This window comes from Rhipicephalus microplus, chromosome 1, assembly GCF_043290135.1.
Source record: "Rhipicephalus microplus isolate Deutch F79 chromosome 1, USDA_Rmic, whole genome shotgun sequence".
NCBI lineage: Eukaryota > Metazoa > Arthropoda > Arachnida > Ixodida > Ixodidae > Rhipicephalus > Rhipicephalus microplus.
The window spans coordinates 151,046,349-151,063,102 of NC_134700.1; positions in this window are offsets into that span (position 1 = coordinate 151,046,349).

Below are 16,754 nucleotides of genomic sequence, written 5' to 3' on the forward strand. Positions count from 1 at the left end.
CTCGTTCATAAAATGCAGCCATTGAATGCAATTTTTGCAAAACGTGCCTTAGACCAGTGAGCTAATGTGACTACTATTGTTTTTATCACTTTGCAGTCGGTGGGTCGGTCGCTCGGTCGGTCGGTCCGACCCGTACTCCTCATATTTATTTATTTATTTTTTATTTATTTGATACTGTCAACCCCGTGTTTGGGGTCATTACAGGGAGGGTGTCACAAAGTAAATAACGTTCGCACGAAAAAGGAAAATTCAAAAGCACATATAAATACGAGATGAATCACCAACAATAAAATATAAGAAAGAAACAACAGTGACTACATACATAAAAATCAACGAATAAATGCTGACAACAGAATTTAGCACGCATCACTACAAAAAAAACCGTCCAATGCATTTTTAAAATCCACTGATGTTGTTTGTTGCACAACCGCATTAGGTAAACTATTCCACGTATCTATTGTGTCTAAGAAAAAGGAGTGGCGGAAAGCATTCGTGCGTGAGAAATAAGGTTTAATTGCTTTACTATTATTAAGACTATCACATCGCCTTCCAGGGGGCTGAATATACAAGTCCTTATTTATCTTTGTTTGCCCACGCATAATCCTAAAAAGAAATTTGAGGCGATGTTTTCGCCTGCGATATTCCAAAGACTCAAGCTCACATTCATTTAGTGTAGAGCGGATAGGCGACCACGCAGTAATTTCTCCAAAAGCCGCTTACCTAAAAATTACTCAACACTAGCCCGAATCATATTCTCCAATTCGCGCGTCCTCAATTGATCGCACGCCCAGCTGTACAGAGCCTAGCCGGACATTTTAACCAGACGAGCTGTTGAAGCTCAAAACAGCACCATTTGTCGGGAGACAGAACTTATCATCATCATGAAACAGCATGTGCTCTCTTCGTACAATTGAGCCTTTTCATCTTCGTCTTCCCTCCCAGAATACGCGCGCTGATTTCTCCGATGAGGAATGTTATAATTCTGATGTGTGACAGAAATAGCACATGCACAGAGAGAAACAGTATTATTATTAATTATTGTGTATGCTTTCACATCCTAAAACCACGATATATAATTATGGGGGACGGTGTATACAGTGGATGGCTCCGGAAATTTCGACCACCTGCTCGGTTTTTTAACGTGCACTGATATCCTAGAGTGCGCGGGCCTCTTCCCTATCACCTCCATCAAATTCGGCCGCCGCGGCCGGAATCAAATTCACGACTATCGTGCCAGCAGCTGAGCTCTCTAGCCACTAATTTCCCGAGGCGGATCGGAAGAGAGGAGAAGATGGAAAGAGATGGAAAGAAAGGGAAATATAAGAATTCTAGTAAAAAAAAAGCTTCATGGTGAGGTGGGGTTCATGGTGAGGTGGGCCTGTACTCCTGATCGGAAGGAGAGCCGTTCTGACCACTCATACATTCAGGCTATTCATTTTTTTTTTATTGCAGGCTTCGAAAATTGGTCGTTTACATGGTATGGAAATTGTGAGCCGCACTTTCGATGACGTAAGACTGAAATTTAGGCAAGAAAACCAGATCATTAAGCACAGAAAACCACTCAGGCGCATCATCGTGAGCATGGTACAACTCCGTGCTCAGGCGCACAACACTTTCAATAAAATGTTTCCGTACAGGTTGGACAGCGACGTGAGCATGCTGTAATTTCATTCGAGATTTTACAAAGCGTGAAGTCGCAGAAGCATAAAAAGATAATACAGAATATTGTCACGGCGTCAAAACAGAGGTCTTGCCGCAGAGATTGAGACACCAGAAGCAGGTTGATCATTTTAATTAGAGCACGCAAGCGAGTTCTTCTTTTTAGTCCATTTCGTAGTCCTTCGTGGCACATGCACAACTACCATCGTCTTTCTTGCGCAAGCACGCGACAATATTATCACAAGTGTTCACCGGAAGGACGCGTGTGCCGTATAGGACAAGGGTAATGAATTGTTTCCTTGATTTGCACTAAAGCAAATCTTTTTCTTATTTCAAAGATTTGATATAAATGAGTGCCTTATGCGCATCGCGCCTAAGATTTTAAAGTCTTCACTATTTTTATTTGGGTGTCTATCTATGAGCAGACAAGCCACGTCAATCTGTTTCACCCCGTCAAGGTAGGAGGGCTTGGTCCAGTTTATTTGTTTTTCTGACAGCTTGTGCCCACTGATAAACAACCATGATGTGACTCGTGCTCCCGCGGTTATATGAACACATCACACGCAGCAAGAGCGAATGATTCAGGCTCAAAGAATCGAAAACTACATATATATAATTCGGCTTGTCGCATTACCTCGTTCTTGAGAACACGACTTGGCAGGCCGGTTTTTCAGCACCTCCATAAAACAACTTACCCAAACATTTTGAATAGCCTAGAGCTTGACTTATGTACTATGTTCATGTCTTCATGCCCAAACTTTTAACAGTAGCAAAAAGAAGCGTTTTGTGTTTGTAGTTCATGAAAATTCACTCAGAGTTCATGTTCCCCGCGCTATACAGCCTTGTTTTGAGCGGTCTTAAGAAAAAGCATACCAGATTCCATGCAGATATCTATCTATGCAGATGATATTTACATTTGGACGTGTAACACGTCCTGCATTACGGGCGAGACTCCAGAAAGCAGCGAATTTTGTTTCAGCGTAACTTATATTGTTTCTGAGTAATCAGTACTGGTTGCACTCACGGCAATGACGTCATATCCAACCCGAATCAAGGTACACATTTCTACTACGTCCAGACCGAGGTTCCTAATGGCCGCCATTGATTGAAATTTCTTCCGGAGTCTCCATGTGGCCACTCTAAAAAGGCACCTGACGGCCATTGCTCAATCCTGGAGAAAAAAAAAAAAACATAGGACATGTCCGAGCACGCGATATTGCAGTTATCCAGGATGTTGTTTCTGGCAACGTTACTAGAACAAGGTTGGTTTCTTGGGTACCTGCGCTACAGCTTTCCAGTTGCGTAAGTGCTTGCAAATAAACCAGGCGCTGAAAGTTTGTCTTGGATTATCACGCTGCACATCAACAGTGGAGATCATTGCGACGGCCAAAGATCCCCCAATCAGACCGCATATTGTAGGAAGGTGCTTACAGCGCATATTAGGCCCCTTGCTCACACCCATGTCTACCGCTTTGCTTCACTTTAAGAACACCAAACAAGTGAATTCTTCCGTAAGAGAATATTGACTTACTTTGAGAGCCTAACAACAGGTCGCACGCCTCCTTGGTGACACCTCCTTGGTGTTCTGACACCTCCTTGGTGTTTGGACCAACAAAAACTACACTTGACAGTGCCAGGGATTCGCAAAAAGGCGGAGCTCTCCTCGCCAGCTTTAAAGAAGCTGACTCTACTCATGCTGTAGGAACATAACAAAGCCCATGTTAAATTTTACACTGAAATATGGCTCGTCAACTGTCGGAAGGCCTGAAGAAGCTGTGATCATCCAGCAACAGCCGAGAACATTCAGTTTCCAACGTCACACAAGAAAAAAAATCAATGGCAGCAGATTTCGCACCACTTCGCAGTGCACTCAGCAGGATTGATCGAAAAGCGCCACTAAAATGAAGCATTTTATTGATTCGTTGCCAGCTCTGCAATATCTTCAAACTGCTTTACGTCGGGAGCCTCAAGACCAATTGGCGCTGGAAACACGACTGCACCATAATAGACAAGATGACATAATGTGACCTTTCAGTGTTCACCAGGCCACCGCGGCATCATCGGTTATGAGCATACCGACGATGCAGCTAAGAATGCTAATGAAAACGGCGTGATATAATTTATTCCACTACCGAGAAGCAAAGCGACGTAACAGGAAAGAATAATATGCTTGCGCACGATGTCACAAGGTCTATGTGGAGCATGCCCGGTTTTCTTCACACCTGTTTTCGCCACCTGAATCTTTGCCTCAGACGTATTATTCATCTCATCTACGCCAATCTGAAATGGCCGTTCTCTGCCACATGTGGCTTGAAGTAAAGCTCCTCAAAGACAGTCACTCTCAATAGCGTTTAGAAGCCTCGAAGACCACTCGCGTTCTGGTAAATCAATCTTGCAATGCCGCAACAATCGATTTTCACGCTAGAAAGCCATGAAGGTGCTGCTGGAGTTTTTTGCGAGTGAACTACCTCGTTGAACATTTGTGACGTTCCTATTTGTGTGTATGTGTTCCGCTTTCCCTCTCCCATTCCCTCTTCCTTACATTTCTGTCTCCCCTTAACCCTTCCCTAGTGCAGGTATAGCAAACCAGACATTTCTTTCCGGTTCATCTCCCTACTTTTCCACAACTCATTTCTCTCTTCCTCTTTCTCTACTTTTATGTCACATAGAGCTCGCTTTTTAATCACGCGAATGCCCCAATTACAATGTAAATAAAATCGAAACATATTTTGCACGCTTACGTGATATTTACATGACAATAAAACCAAGGACACTAAGACTTTTGTCTAAAAAAAGATGTGCGTACATATGAGCTTTCTAAACACACACCACTTTTTCTAATTATACCACTTCTTCTAAACACACAGTCTTTTGGCTGGCCTGGTGTTGGTAGGTTGATGTGTCGATGCGACGTCATAAATGACATGCCAACATGTAAATGCTCGAAGTGTACATATTCATGTTTTATTTGTGCCTCCTGTGTACTTTGCAATATTAATATGTGTATCTGTTCTTTTGCTACACATTTTTGTGTGGCTGTGTTTGTGGGAACCATCTAATGTACATGTTCTTTTCACGTCATTTCATATCCATGTTCATGTAAATGAAGTCCTTTTTGTCATCATTGTTACTGTATGTCTAAGAAGAAAATGTTCCGCTGCAATGGTAATGACGTCTGTGACAATAAATGTCTCTAAACAGGGACGTGCCTAGCGAGCAAATGTGCGTCACAGACGTTGTCCACCTCCCACTAAGTTTTCGAACCCTTCTTCATTTCTTCTAAACGTAGTCCGAGTCAGTTTAGTGCTCTCCCATAGCAGAGTACAAAGTACTATAAATCATTTTATCAGATATCACCAAAGTCGACCAGATTAGCAATAATAGTTTTGTACTGTGGCGTGCACAAAGTTCGGCTCCGTGTGACAATACGTATTCCGTAGTCGTGTAGGGACCTGTCTAGCAAGCATATGTTGTGTGCCTCAGACGATAGACACATTTCACTAAGTTTTCAAAACCTTCGTCATCCCTTCTAAACATGGTCTGCGACAGCTTGTTGCTCTACCATAGCAGAATACAGGGTACTCTACGTCGTTGACCGTGTTTTTTTAGCGCATCGTCTGACATATTTTCAAACACTGGTGTCGAGCCTCAGGGCATATTCGTGTCAGCGCGCGCCTCTTCTTTCCCTAAACGGCGCGAGTGCGCTTTGTCCCCAAACCTTCCACATGCGTCATCATCGCTCACGATAAGCCCCGGAAAGTGGCGTCTTTTGAGTGTTTTAGGCGTGTAACTCAAATAATATCTCGTTGCAGTTGTTGTGATTGTAGTTTTTGAGTTTTTTATGTTGTTACTGCATATGTGATTTGGGTATGGGCCTCTCGGTAGCGGGAAACAGGCAGGTTAGAGAAGAAGACGTTCGGCTAGCGAGATAGGCCTCCGGTGCACGACACCTTCCAGTCTACCGGTAAGCCACAGCGGAATAAACACATTCCTAAACGTAACGGAGTTGTGGAGGTGCTGGGTAGTAAGATGAACAGGTAGGCGGACGATGGATGGTGTCGTTTGAAAGTTTGAAAGTTTATTGAAATTGATTGCTTACAAATGGTGGTTACAATGGGGTTTACTACTGATACAGAGGGAGGTCCCAAAGTCAAGAGACTGTACAGGGGTCCTCCCATAAGAGCTGAGTAAACAAAAGTACTTTAACGCAACAAAGATGTGTACACAAAGTAAACACTCAAAAAGAAGCAATTAACACTGAAACATCGTTGAATTATTTAAAAATTACAAAAGAAAGCAGAGATGATGAAATGATGAAATGACTATGCTGAATGCAGATAATTCCGAAGGTTGATTTTGAATGCGTGGAAATTGGAGATATTTTTAACATGGCATGGTAATGAGTTCCATAGTTGTGTGGCTGAAAAGTTAGTAGTGAACTTACCATAATTAGTTCTGGGTTTCGGTAATAAGAAGCTATTGCTGGATGCGAAACGTGTTGACAAAGAGTAAGGATACTGGCTTTTGATGATTATAGGGAACGGGAGCTTTCCGCTGATGGATTTGTGGATTAGTATTGCGAGGGAATATTTATGTAGTTTTCCCACCGACAGAATACCGTTAGAGGTGAGCAAAGGCAATGCTTCTGATGTGTAGGTGCTATGTGTCATGATGCGAATAGCCTGATTTTGAGTGTGTTGCGTCGACCAGTATGTCTTGTCGCTGTAGCTCTTCGCACACTATGGCCCTGATAGTAGCGGCAAGGTCGGCAGGCGGGCTCACGTCGACGCTGGCGACTGTTGTTACATTTGCCAGCCTACCAAATATTGGGGCAATGCGACGACTCTTCAGCTTCTCGAAAGTACGGCAGTGACTTTGGACGGCGGAGACGGAAGTGAGGTCTTCCCTGCCTATAATAAAGTTTTAGATGTCCTCTGCTATACCCTTCAGAAGGTGTCCGACCATGCCCTCTTCAGACATATACGGGTCTATGATCTTGCAGAGCATCAGAACCTCCTCTATGTAGGTGGTGCACGTTTCTCCTGTAGTCTGAGCTCTTTGAGCCAACGTGCGCTCCGCGCTTTTCTTTTTCGAATCAGAGTCGCTGAAGCATTTCTTGAGCTCTGCAGCGAAACGATCCCACGTTGTTAAGGAATCTTCGTGGTTTTTGTACCACATAAGGGTGGTTTCTGTGAAGATGATGATGATGATAATGGTGGTGGTGGTGATGATGATGATGATCATGAGTGGTTCTTTATTGGCGCAAGGGCCAATTTACGGCCAAATAGCGCCATTTTGATAGACTACAGATATGAACAATGGTATGATGCGTGGCTGTAAAGGGGCCTTAAAATTCCTCGTGATAACGCGGGTAAAAACGTAAGTATTAAAATCATGACAGTGGCGTGAAATATGTGCAGTGAGAGTGAATGTCGCAAGGTCATAATAATAACACTATGGCGGAGATGTCGCCACAGTTCCTGCTACAGATCACCTTGAAATATGCAGTGAAAACTATATACATCATTTAAAAACGCAAACAATGAGTGAATTTTAAAAATCGGATCCCCACCGATAAGCATCCCAGGGTGTAGTGGGAGCTGCTGTCGGTAGGGCAGTAAAAAGTGCTTTTTTCATAGAGCATCCAACTCATTACACTGAACGAGGATGTGGAGAACCGTAAGTGGTTCTCCACATCTCGAACACAATGTTGGATCACCGGCCGACAGAATATACGTATGTCTAGAGTATGTATGCCCTGTTCTCAGCCTTGTAAGTGTTATTTCTGAGTGTCGCGACTTTGATAGTGGTGGACAATGACCAAGTTGTCGCTTAATAACGTGTAGTTTATTACTTGTGTGCCTATCCCACGCGTTTTGCCAATAACCTCTGAGCTTTCGTTTCGGGAAAGGTTTCATCTCAAGTGGAGGAATTGGTATTGATGCCTTAGCGGCATCATTGCTAGTGGATGCAGCCAGCTGATCTGCCAAAACGTTTCCCTGTATCTCACGGTGCCCCGGCACCCAGCCAACTACAACATGCTGTTTGGATCAGTAGACTGTGCATAAGAGAGAATAAAGGGACTCAAGAACTGGGTTTTTTCGTTTTTTCAAGGGTTTTCAAGGCTCTCATTACACTCAGAGTGGTTTCTGTGAGAAACAGCCCGACATTTCCCAGTTGGTCGCTGGGATCCCAGCAGTTGTACCGGCTCACCCTTTTGTAATGTGTCAGCCACGCATCCACATCTTCTCCTGCTCTTCCCGCGAACGGGCGCGGTTCCATATAGCAATACCGAGGTGGAGCCGGCACTGACCTTTGCGTGGTTGAGAAGCCGTGACCTTCGCTCTCGGCCATGACGGTTGTTGTCGGTGGCAGACCGGCAAGACGATGGCTCCAGCGAAGTTCAGACTGTGGCTCCGTGGTTCGTCGACGTGCTTTACCCAGCACCTAAACCTCTCTGTTACGTTTAAGAATGTGTTTATTTCGCTGTGGCGTACCGGTAGACTTGAAGGTGTCGTGCATCGGATGCCTATCTTGCCTTGTCTTGTCGCCTAGGAGATCTTGGCTCATACCCACATGGGGAATTGGCCACACTGTATGTTATAATAGATATTTTTTTACAATGCTTGCTAAAAAAATTGAAAGAGAAATTAGATAAGAGCAATAATATTGTGTCTTCGAAAAAACGTGAAAAAGTGCAGAAGAATTCGATAAACCAGAATATATAAAACAAATTAACAAGAATAAGGAAGGGGGACAAATAATTGAATATATCTGGCAGTACCACTAGCAGCGTATCCTTCCGGTTGCCTGAATGAATTTATGTAGCACTGACAGAATAGCACTGCGGCCCACACCCAACTGATTGGCTCCAAACGATAATAGGGTGGATGTATTGACTGGCAATCCGAGCATACCAATCGGTCTTTCAACAATTATTCGGCGCAGTGAGGCGAAGCGGCGGCGTGTGAGAAGAAAGTGATCTATTGTTTCCGGTTCATTGCAAACTGCACATAGGTTAGTTAAGAAAAATTCTGATTTGTTGAGATAAAAATCAACTAAGGGACTCTACAGCGAAAACTTGTGAGGGTCACCTCACATTGACGGGAAAGGCATTTTGCGGTGTTGCATGTGAATTGCAAGTGCCGAAACTCTTTAGATTGTAGAAGCGACGTTTCGTTGATTTTTAAGATTAACAGGCGTTTGAATCGTTCAGCAGTAATAACAGGAAACTGTGGAGCTACTAGCACCACGGGGAAATTTAAAGATGCCGAAGCGAGCGAATCAGCAATTCGCTAGCCGAACGTCCTCTTCTCTAATCTGCCTGTTCCCCGCTACCGAGAGGCTCATACCCAAATCACATATGCAGTAACATATTCAGTAATATTATAACATTCCCGCGATCACCTAACGCTGTATACACGAAGAATCACAGACGCCACAGCGATGCCGTCTACAACTAGTCCATACAACCGGCCCTACGATTAGTCATAACGTTGAACGCCGACGAACCCTCTGTCATGATTATCATATTTGGACATGTCATTTACATTCATCGTCCATTCACGTCACGTAATACAAAATTTTGTATATGTGGAACTAGTTAAACGGCCGCGAGAACGCTATGAGCGTAGCATGTAGTCACGTTTTACATAAAACGCATATTATGATTAACTGGTTTGGACGTGTTCATTTACCTTTCTCGTCTATTCACTTCGCGTGATACCAAATTCGGTACATGTGGAGCTAGCGCAACGGCGGCGAGCGCTTCATGAAGGGCCCAATATACTCCAATGCAATAAAGACGCACGCGTAGGCTGGGCGCTGTGACGCCACGCTAGCAGAACGCGAGCACCAGGCGTTACCGGTGGGACCAGCGTTCATTGGCGTGGCCCGGTGGCAACCGGCGCGAAATGCGTTATGCTGCATGTAGCATCGACGACGTTACTTAGACAGCACCGCGTCTGCCTCTGTTAGTGACGGAGGGACACCGTGTGCGCTCAAACGCCCATGCGTCCAAGCAACGCAGTGTGGCGCGCGCCTGCAGTCCCACGTTGCAGGTCATTCCAGGAATACTGCAGGTCATTCCAGGCCTGCAGTATATGGCATGCAGATCTGCAATGAAGGTCAGTGGGCAGATCCACTGATATCTACTAGGGTGATATCGGCACCTACCGTGGCATCGTCGGTGCACACGCGCGCCGGTTCACGTCGAAGTGTATTGGCGCCTTGAGTGTGGTGTGTAATAATGTTTTTACATGAGACGCATCTCATGATTATCATGTGTGCACCAATCACATACGTTCGTCATCCATGACATGTAAATGACCATGACATATAAATCACGACATTTATGACATACATATTATGATTTTTATGTTATGACTAGTCAGTTGAGCTTGTCATACAGTCATGTCGTATCATACCAAATTTCGTATTGATACCATTATCCAAACGGCCAGGAGAGCTAAATGTCGTAGGAGATAGATAGATAGATAGATAGATAGATAGATAGATAGATAGATAGATAGATAGATAGATAGATAGATAGATAGATAGATAGATAGATAGATAGATAGATAGATAGATAGATAGATAGATAGATAGATAGATAGATAGATACGCTCAAAGTCACCGAAGTTTGCCAAGAAATGCTTCACATTTAAAAAGAAAAAGCAGTCAGTGCAATTCTAGCTAGAAGTGTTAAGGTTGGTCTTTTGTAAGTAATCCGGGAAAGAAAACAGCGTTGGGATGGCATTGTTTTAAAGAAGAGGTTTTGGAACTGAGTGGTCAATGCATGACTCGGCAAAGTGGTCTGTGCAAAGTCTTCTTCCAGGTGAAGCGTCCAGTTGTCCCTCTTTGAATTACTGACCCACTCCTGGTATATTTGAGGCCACGAGCATGGAAAATGTTTGCACATAAAGAAACCCAAACACTGCAAACATGTCTCGTTAAAAAAAAAAAGGCGATCAACTTCGACAATGGGTTTTCAGAATACGTAAAAAGTAATATAATTTCGAGGAACTTAGGCGTTGTGATGCGGGTTCTTGTTGCTGATTTGTTTCTCCTGGTTGAGCCCCGGAGAGTTTTTCTAATAAGGACAAAGCCGTTTGCTTAACAAACAACACCTAAACATTTACTGCAGAACTGAAGCAAAACTCAAACACAAACTACAAGAAATGAGTAGCTGGCTAAAAGCGGGTTTTAGAAGGAAAACAAACATCTAAAGTCCCGAAACTGCCGACGGAAAGTCACAGCTACATGATGCAGTTCTGACGCGGTGATTCGGCGGTGCAGGGAAGAGAGCAAGTTCGATCTCACCAAAACGTTGCTGCTGTAATGGTGGCGACGGCGTGTACCGATGCTCGCTGGCGGCGACGATGGAACGGGACTCGCTCGGTGATGCCTGTGGCGGCCCAGATTCGCCCGATGAGGTGGCTGGTTGCAAGGCTCAGGCCCGTGACCCGAACTGCCGTTGCTGCACCCGCACCGGAATCTGCAGGCCTTGGTCTCGACCGTTGAGGCAGCTCGCCGTCCTTGGAAGGCGTTGTCCGGAGGTCCAGACCGGGTGAAGTCCAGAAGGCTCAGGTCTGCCACCCGACTGCCTGTCTTCAGCTCCCAGCTGTGACCTTCCTCTTGCCTCGTTCACCTCGAACTCCTAGCTCTTTTGCCCTTCAGGATTGGCTTCCTCTGGGGCACACTTGTCTCGTCCCGATTGGCCTTTCAAAACTCCGTGGTGATCAGCCATTGGCCCTTGTTTGCTTTATGGTCTTGGATGCTTGCGCTCCACGCTCTCACGTGTACCGGTCCTCGGCGTCGTCGTTGTTCAGGCCACCCAGCACGTGCACTCGGCCATCCTTTAATTTCGCGCACTTTTCAATCATTCACAATTACGCGCACCAGTCGCATCACCATCGCATCACAATGGCCCCCTTTCGAAGAAGTTTTTCCCGTTGAAAAACTGTCGTTCGATGCGCACCACACAAGCTATCACAACACACCGATGGCACCACACTGCTTCTTCGTTGACATGTCTCACGTCGAAACACCGAGTCCACAGAACGTAACATTCAACCAACAACAATAAGAAAAGTTTTTGGCAGCAACTAAGAACAGTACAAATACAGTCATTAACTCCAGTAACAGTCCACCACACAAGCATAACCTTGTAATAATAACACACAGAACATATTCACTGCAACCTACTCATGTAGTCGGCTCCAACATTCTCGGATCCCTTTATATGTTCTACGTGAAAGTTGTACTCTTGCAGTACTAAACTCCACCGCAGAACTCTGCTGTTGAGGTGGTTTGCTCGAGATAAGTACTGCAACGGTTGGTGATCTGTTTGAACCGTGAAATATGTCCCATATAAAAATATGTGGAACTTTTCCACTGCCCACACCAACGCGAGACACTCCCGCTCGATTGTTGAGTAGTTCTGTTCTCGAGGCAGTAGCTGACGACTGGCGTATTTTACCGGGTATAAAACACCGTCGTGCTCTTGCATAAGGACTGCACCGATGCAAGAATCGGAGGCGTCACTGCGGAGTACAAATCCACGTTTGAGATCCGGAGCCTTTAAAATAGGTCCAGACGCCAGAGCTTGCTTTAGTGTTTCGAAAGCTGTCTGCCCTTCAATATTCCAATTGATCTTGTTACTCTCCCTTTTCTTTGTCATCTCTGTCAGAGGCCGTGCCTTCTCAGCGTAGTGAGGGATTAGATCACGATAATATCCTGCCAAGCCAAGAAACGAACGTAGTTGTTTCTTCGTAGTGGGTAATGGGGCTTTGGCGATTTTTATGATCGTGTCCTCTACCGGCTGAATTGTTCCATCTCCCAGTCGATGACCCAGGAACACAATCGACGTCATTCCAATCTCCGATTTCTGGGGCTTAATTTTGAGTCCTGCTTCTCGAATCCTATTCATCAGTTCACTCAGAGTCTGCATGTGTTCCTCCCAGGTTGTCGTAGCGACGAGAACATCATCGATATAATGAACGACGTTCGGGATGCCCTGAAGGAGACGTCTCATTAGCCGGGTAAACACTGCGGACGCTGTTTTGATACCGAATGGCATATAGAGGAAATGGTAGTGTCCCGATTGGGTGGAGAATGCCGTTTTTAGCCGGGATTCTTTGTCCAAGGGCACCTGCCAGTATCCTTTCGTAAGGTCAAACTTGGAGAAGAATTTTCTAGTGCCGATCTCTGTAAACAATACATCCGTTCTCGGAATTGGTTCTGCGTCGGAGACCAACACATCATTGATGCGACGGAAGTCGATGCAAGTACGGTAACTCTTATCGGGCTTCTTCACCAGCACCAATGGTGAGTTGTAAGGTGAGTCGGACCTTTCAATCACTCCGAGTCGCAGCATTTCTCCGACTTCTTTCTCAACTACCTCTTTCATTGCGAATGGTAACGGATATTGTGGAGTGTTGATAGGCTCGGACGTTGTCAGTTTAAGACGACACTCTAACAAGTTTGTCTTGCCGGGGACTTCGGAAAAGACGTCTTTATGGGTGGCTAGGAGCTCGTCAATTTCTTCCCTTTGTCTATTCCTGAGGTTAGGACCAAGCTTGATAGCTTCAGTACCAAAGCCCTCAGTAGCTTTAAAGGTAGGCACTGGCGTGTCTGTCTCTTCCTCTTCCACTACAATGAAAGATGCGGACTGGGGTGATATTTCTGGAGGACGCTCTTCGTAGCGTTTTAACATGTTTATATGGAACAGCTTGGTAGTATGTCCCATATCCAGCCAGTAGTCAGAGTCACCCTTCTTTCCTGTGACCCTGAAAGGTCCTTTCCAATGCATCATAAGCTTGTTTTCCGTCGTGGGAAGTAGTACGAGGGCGCGGTCTCCAACCTTTAGCCGACGCATCCGACTTCCCCGGTCATAGTATTTCTTCTGCGTTGTTTTAGCTCGTGACAGGTTTTCTTGTGCCAACTGCAATGTTTTTTCTAGGCGATCTCTGAGATCCAGGACATACCCATATGTTGTCTTCACTTCCTCGCTTTGATTGTCTCCGGTCCATAATTCTTTAAGTAGACTGAGAGGTCCTCGAACATTTCTACCGTAGATCAGCTCAAAAGGCGAAAATCCCAAGCTGGCTTGCGGGACTTCCCGGTACGCAAACAGGAGTGGGGCTAATAGTCGGTCCCATGTCTTGGGCTCCTCTTGGCACAATTTACGCAACATTTGCTTTAGTGTGCCATTAAATCTCTCCACTAAGCCATTACACATGGGATGATAGGGTGTGGAGCTGAGATGCTTGATCGCCAACAAGTCATTGACCTCTCTCATTAGCTCCGATGTAAAGCATGATGCCTGATCACAAAGTACCTCACGCGGGAACCCGATTCGAGAAAACATCTCTACCAGTGCCTCGGCTACTGTGGCTGAATCGATGGATGGCAGGGCTATTGCATCTGGGTATCTAGTAGCGAAGTCCACTAGTGTTAGTATATATCGATTACCCATGTGTGATATTGGCTTTAAAGGCCCGATAATGTCCACTGCCACTCTTTCGAATGGGGTGTCTATCAAAGGCATTCGACCTAGTGGTGCCTTACCAACTCTGCTCTTGGGGTAGGTTCGTTGGCATGCGTCACAAGAGCGCACGTATCTCCTCACTGCCTCTTGAACTCCTGGCCAGTAAAATGATTGTAGAACACGATCAATCGTTCTTTTTATTCCTTGATGCCCCGACATCAGGGTTTCGTGCGCCAAAGTAAGCACTTGGCTGCGCAATCTTTGGGGCACTACTACTTGTTGAATCACCTTACCAGATGGTAGGTGATAGTAGCGGTATAGCAGCCCCTTTTCTATCTCGAACGAATAGGACTTTGATCCTCCCTGTAGCCCTTGACCTACTTTACTCCTGCAAGAATCTAGGGTCTTGTCCTGTTTTTGAGCGGCACTAAGATCCTTTCGGGTCGTCTTCAAGGTGGGTACATCGATTTCAGATGAGATTGACCGTTGCTCTCGGATTTTGATACCAACCACTGAAGACTTCAGGGTACCATCCTCTCTATCTGCTCCTTTTCCACTCGCTATATAGTTGGGGTAGGTTTTTACCGGAATCCTTTCCTCCCACTTGGTATCGGGGTCATGGACTTCACGTGAACCTGGTACATTTCCGACGATAAGGTCGTAGAGTGGGTTTGTCATGCATTTGACAATAGATGTACCAGAAAAATAAGGTGAATGAATTTCCACCTCCGCCTCGGGAACGATGATGCTACTGCCATCGGCTAAGAATAGCGTAGCGGTAGTACCTATGAGGGCTTCATCGGGTACCAGAGAACGACGCACCACCAGTGTATTGCTACCCGTATCCCGCAACACTGAGACGGTTCGGCCAAAGATTCGGCCCTGTAACACGGGCATTTTGTGTGTGGCAAACTTCGGGTGAGTATTCACGGCGCCCGCCATGTCCTCTTCTTTGTCCGGTGAAAGCTTCACTTCCGTTGAGTGCTCCTCTGGCGACAAAAGACATGACGTCTTGTTGGCTGAACCGTTCTTCTTTGAGCAAGTTTTGGAATCATGCCCCGCCTTCTGACAATATCCACAGAAAGGTTGTTTTGGCCTTGATCGGCACTCCGATGCCCTGTGACCCATTTTGCCACATACAAAACAACGTACTGCTCCTCTCTCCGAGTAACTACCACTTTTTTCCGTATTGCTTTTAGATTCCACTTTTTCTCGGAAAACTAACAGGTTGACTTGCCTCTGAGCTTCTAAAAAGTTATCTGAGGCCTCGGCCATGTCCTCTAGCTTGTTGAAGTTCTTTTCTCGCAGGAAAAGTGCCAAACGGTGATGACAGTTTCTTAAGAACTGTTCTGTAACTATCAAGTTACGAAGAGCCGAATATTCTTTTCCGGTCCTCGACATTTCGACCCAACGATCGAAAAAACTCAGTAGCCTAGTTGCGTACTGCTTGCCTGTTTCGCCGTCCTGTGGCTTGCTTTGTCGGAACTTTTCCCGATACCCTTCGGCCGTAAAACGGAAACGCTGGAGCAACGCCAACTTGGCTTTATCATAATCGAGTGAATCCTCCGGCGAAAGTCTTCCAAACACCTTTAAGGCTTCTCCGCTCAAACATAAACTTAAAGCTGTGGCCCATTTGTCCCTAGGCCATTCTTGACCGATGGCGACTCTCTCGAACCTTTTTAAATAGGCGTCCAAGTCGTCCCGGCTTTCATTAAATCCCGGTATCAACTTATGAGGATTCACGCTGCATGAAACACTCCTTTCTTGTGCTGAGCCTGGTGCTGAGTCAACAGTTCTTGTCTCTACACGGCTATTCTCAGCTTCGGCAAGTCTAAGACGCAGTTGCAGGTTTTGGTTCTCTAATTCCAGCTGCTCCTTCTTTGCGCGTGTCTCCAGTTCGAGCTGTTTTTCTTTTTCGCGCGTCTCGAGCTCAAGCTGCTCCTTCTTGGCCTGCGTCTCCCGTTCCAACTGTTCCTTTCGAGCTTCTCGTTCCGCAGCCCGTTCCTCTCGTGCTCGTGCCTCCTTCTCCTCGTACCATGCTTTAAAATCCGCCCCATCAATTCCCATGCGATCCGCCAAGGCCATTAGCTCTCGCATATTCGACATGATGTCAACCGCGTCAATAAATGAAGGTGTCAAACCAACGGCTTTGTCCTGTCGCTGCGGACGCCAGTTTGTGATGCGGGTTCTTGTTGCTGATTTGTTTCTCCTGGTTGAGCCCCGGAGAGTTTTTCTAATAAGGACAAAGCCGTTTGCTTAACAAACAACACCTAAACATTTACTGCAGAACTGAAGCAAAACTCAAACACAAACTACAAGAAATGAGTAGCTGGCTAAAAGCGGGTTTTAGAAGGAAAACAAACATCTAAAGTCCCGAAACTGCCGACGGAAAGTCACAGCTACATGATGCAGTTCTGACGCGGTGATTCGGCGGTGCAGGGAAGAGAGCAAGTTCGATCTCACCAAAACGTTGCTGCTGTAATGGTGGCGACGGCGTGTACCGATGCTCGCTGGCGGCGACGATGGAACGGGACTCGCTCGGTGATGCCTGTGGCGGCCCAGATTCGCCCGATGAGGTGGCTGGTTGCAAGGCTCAGGCCCGTGA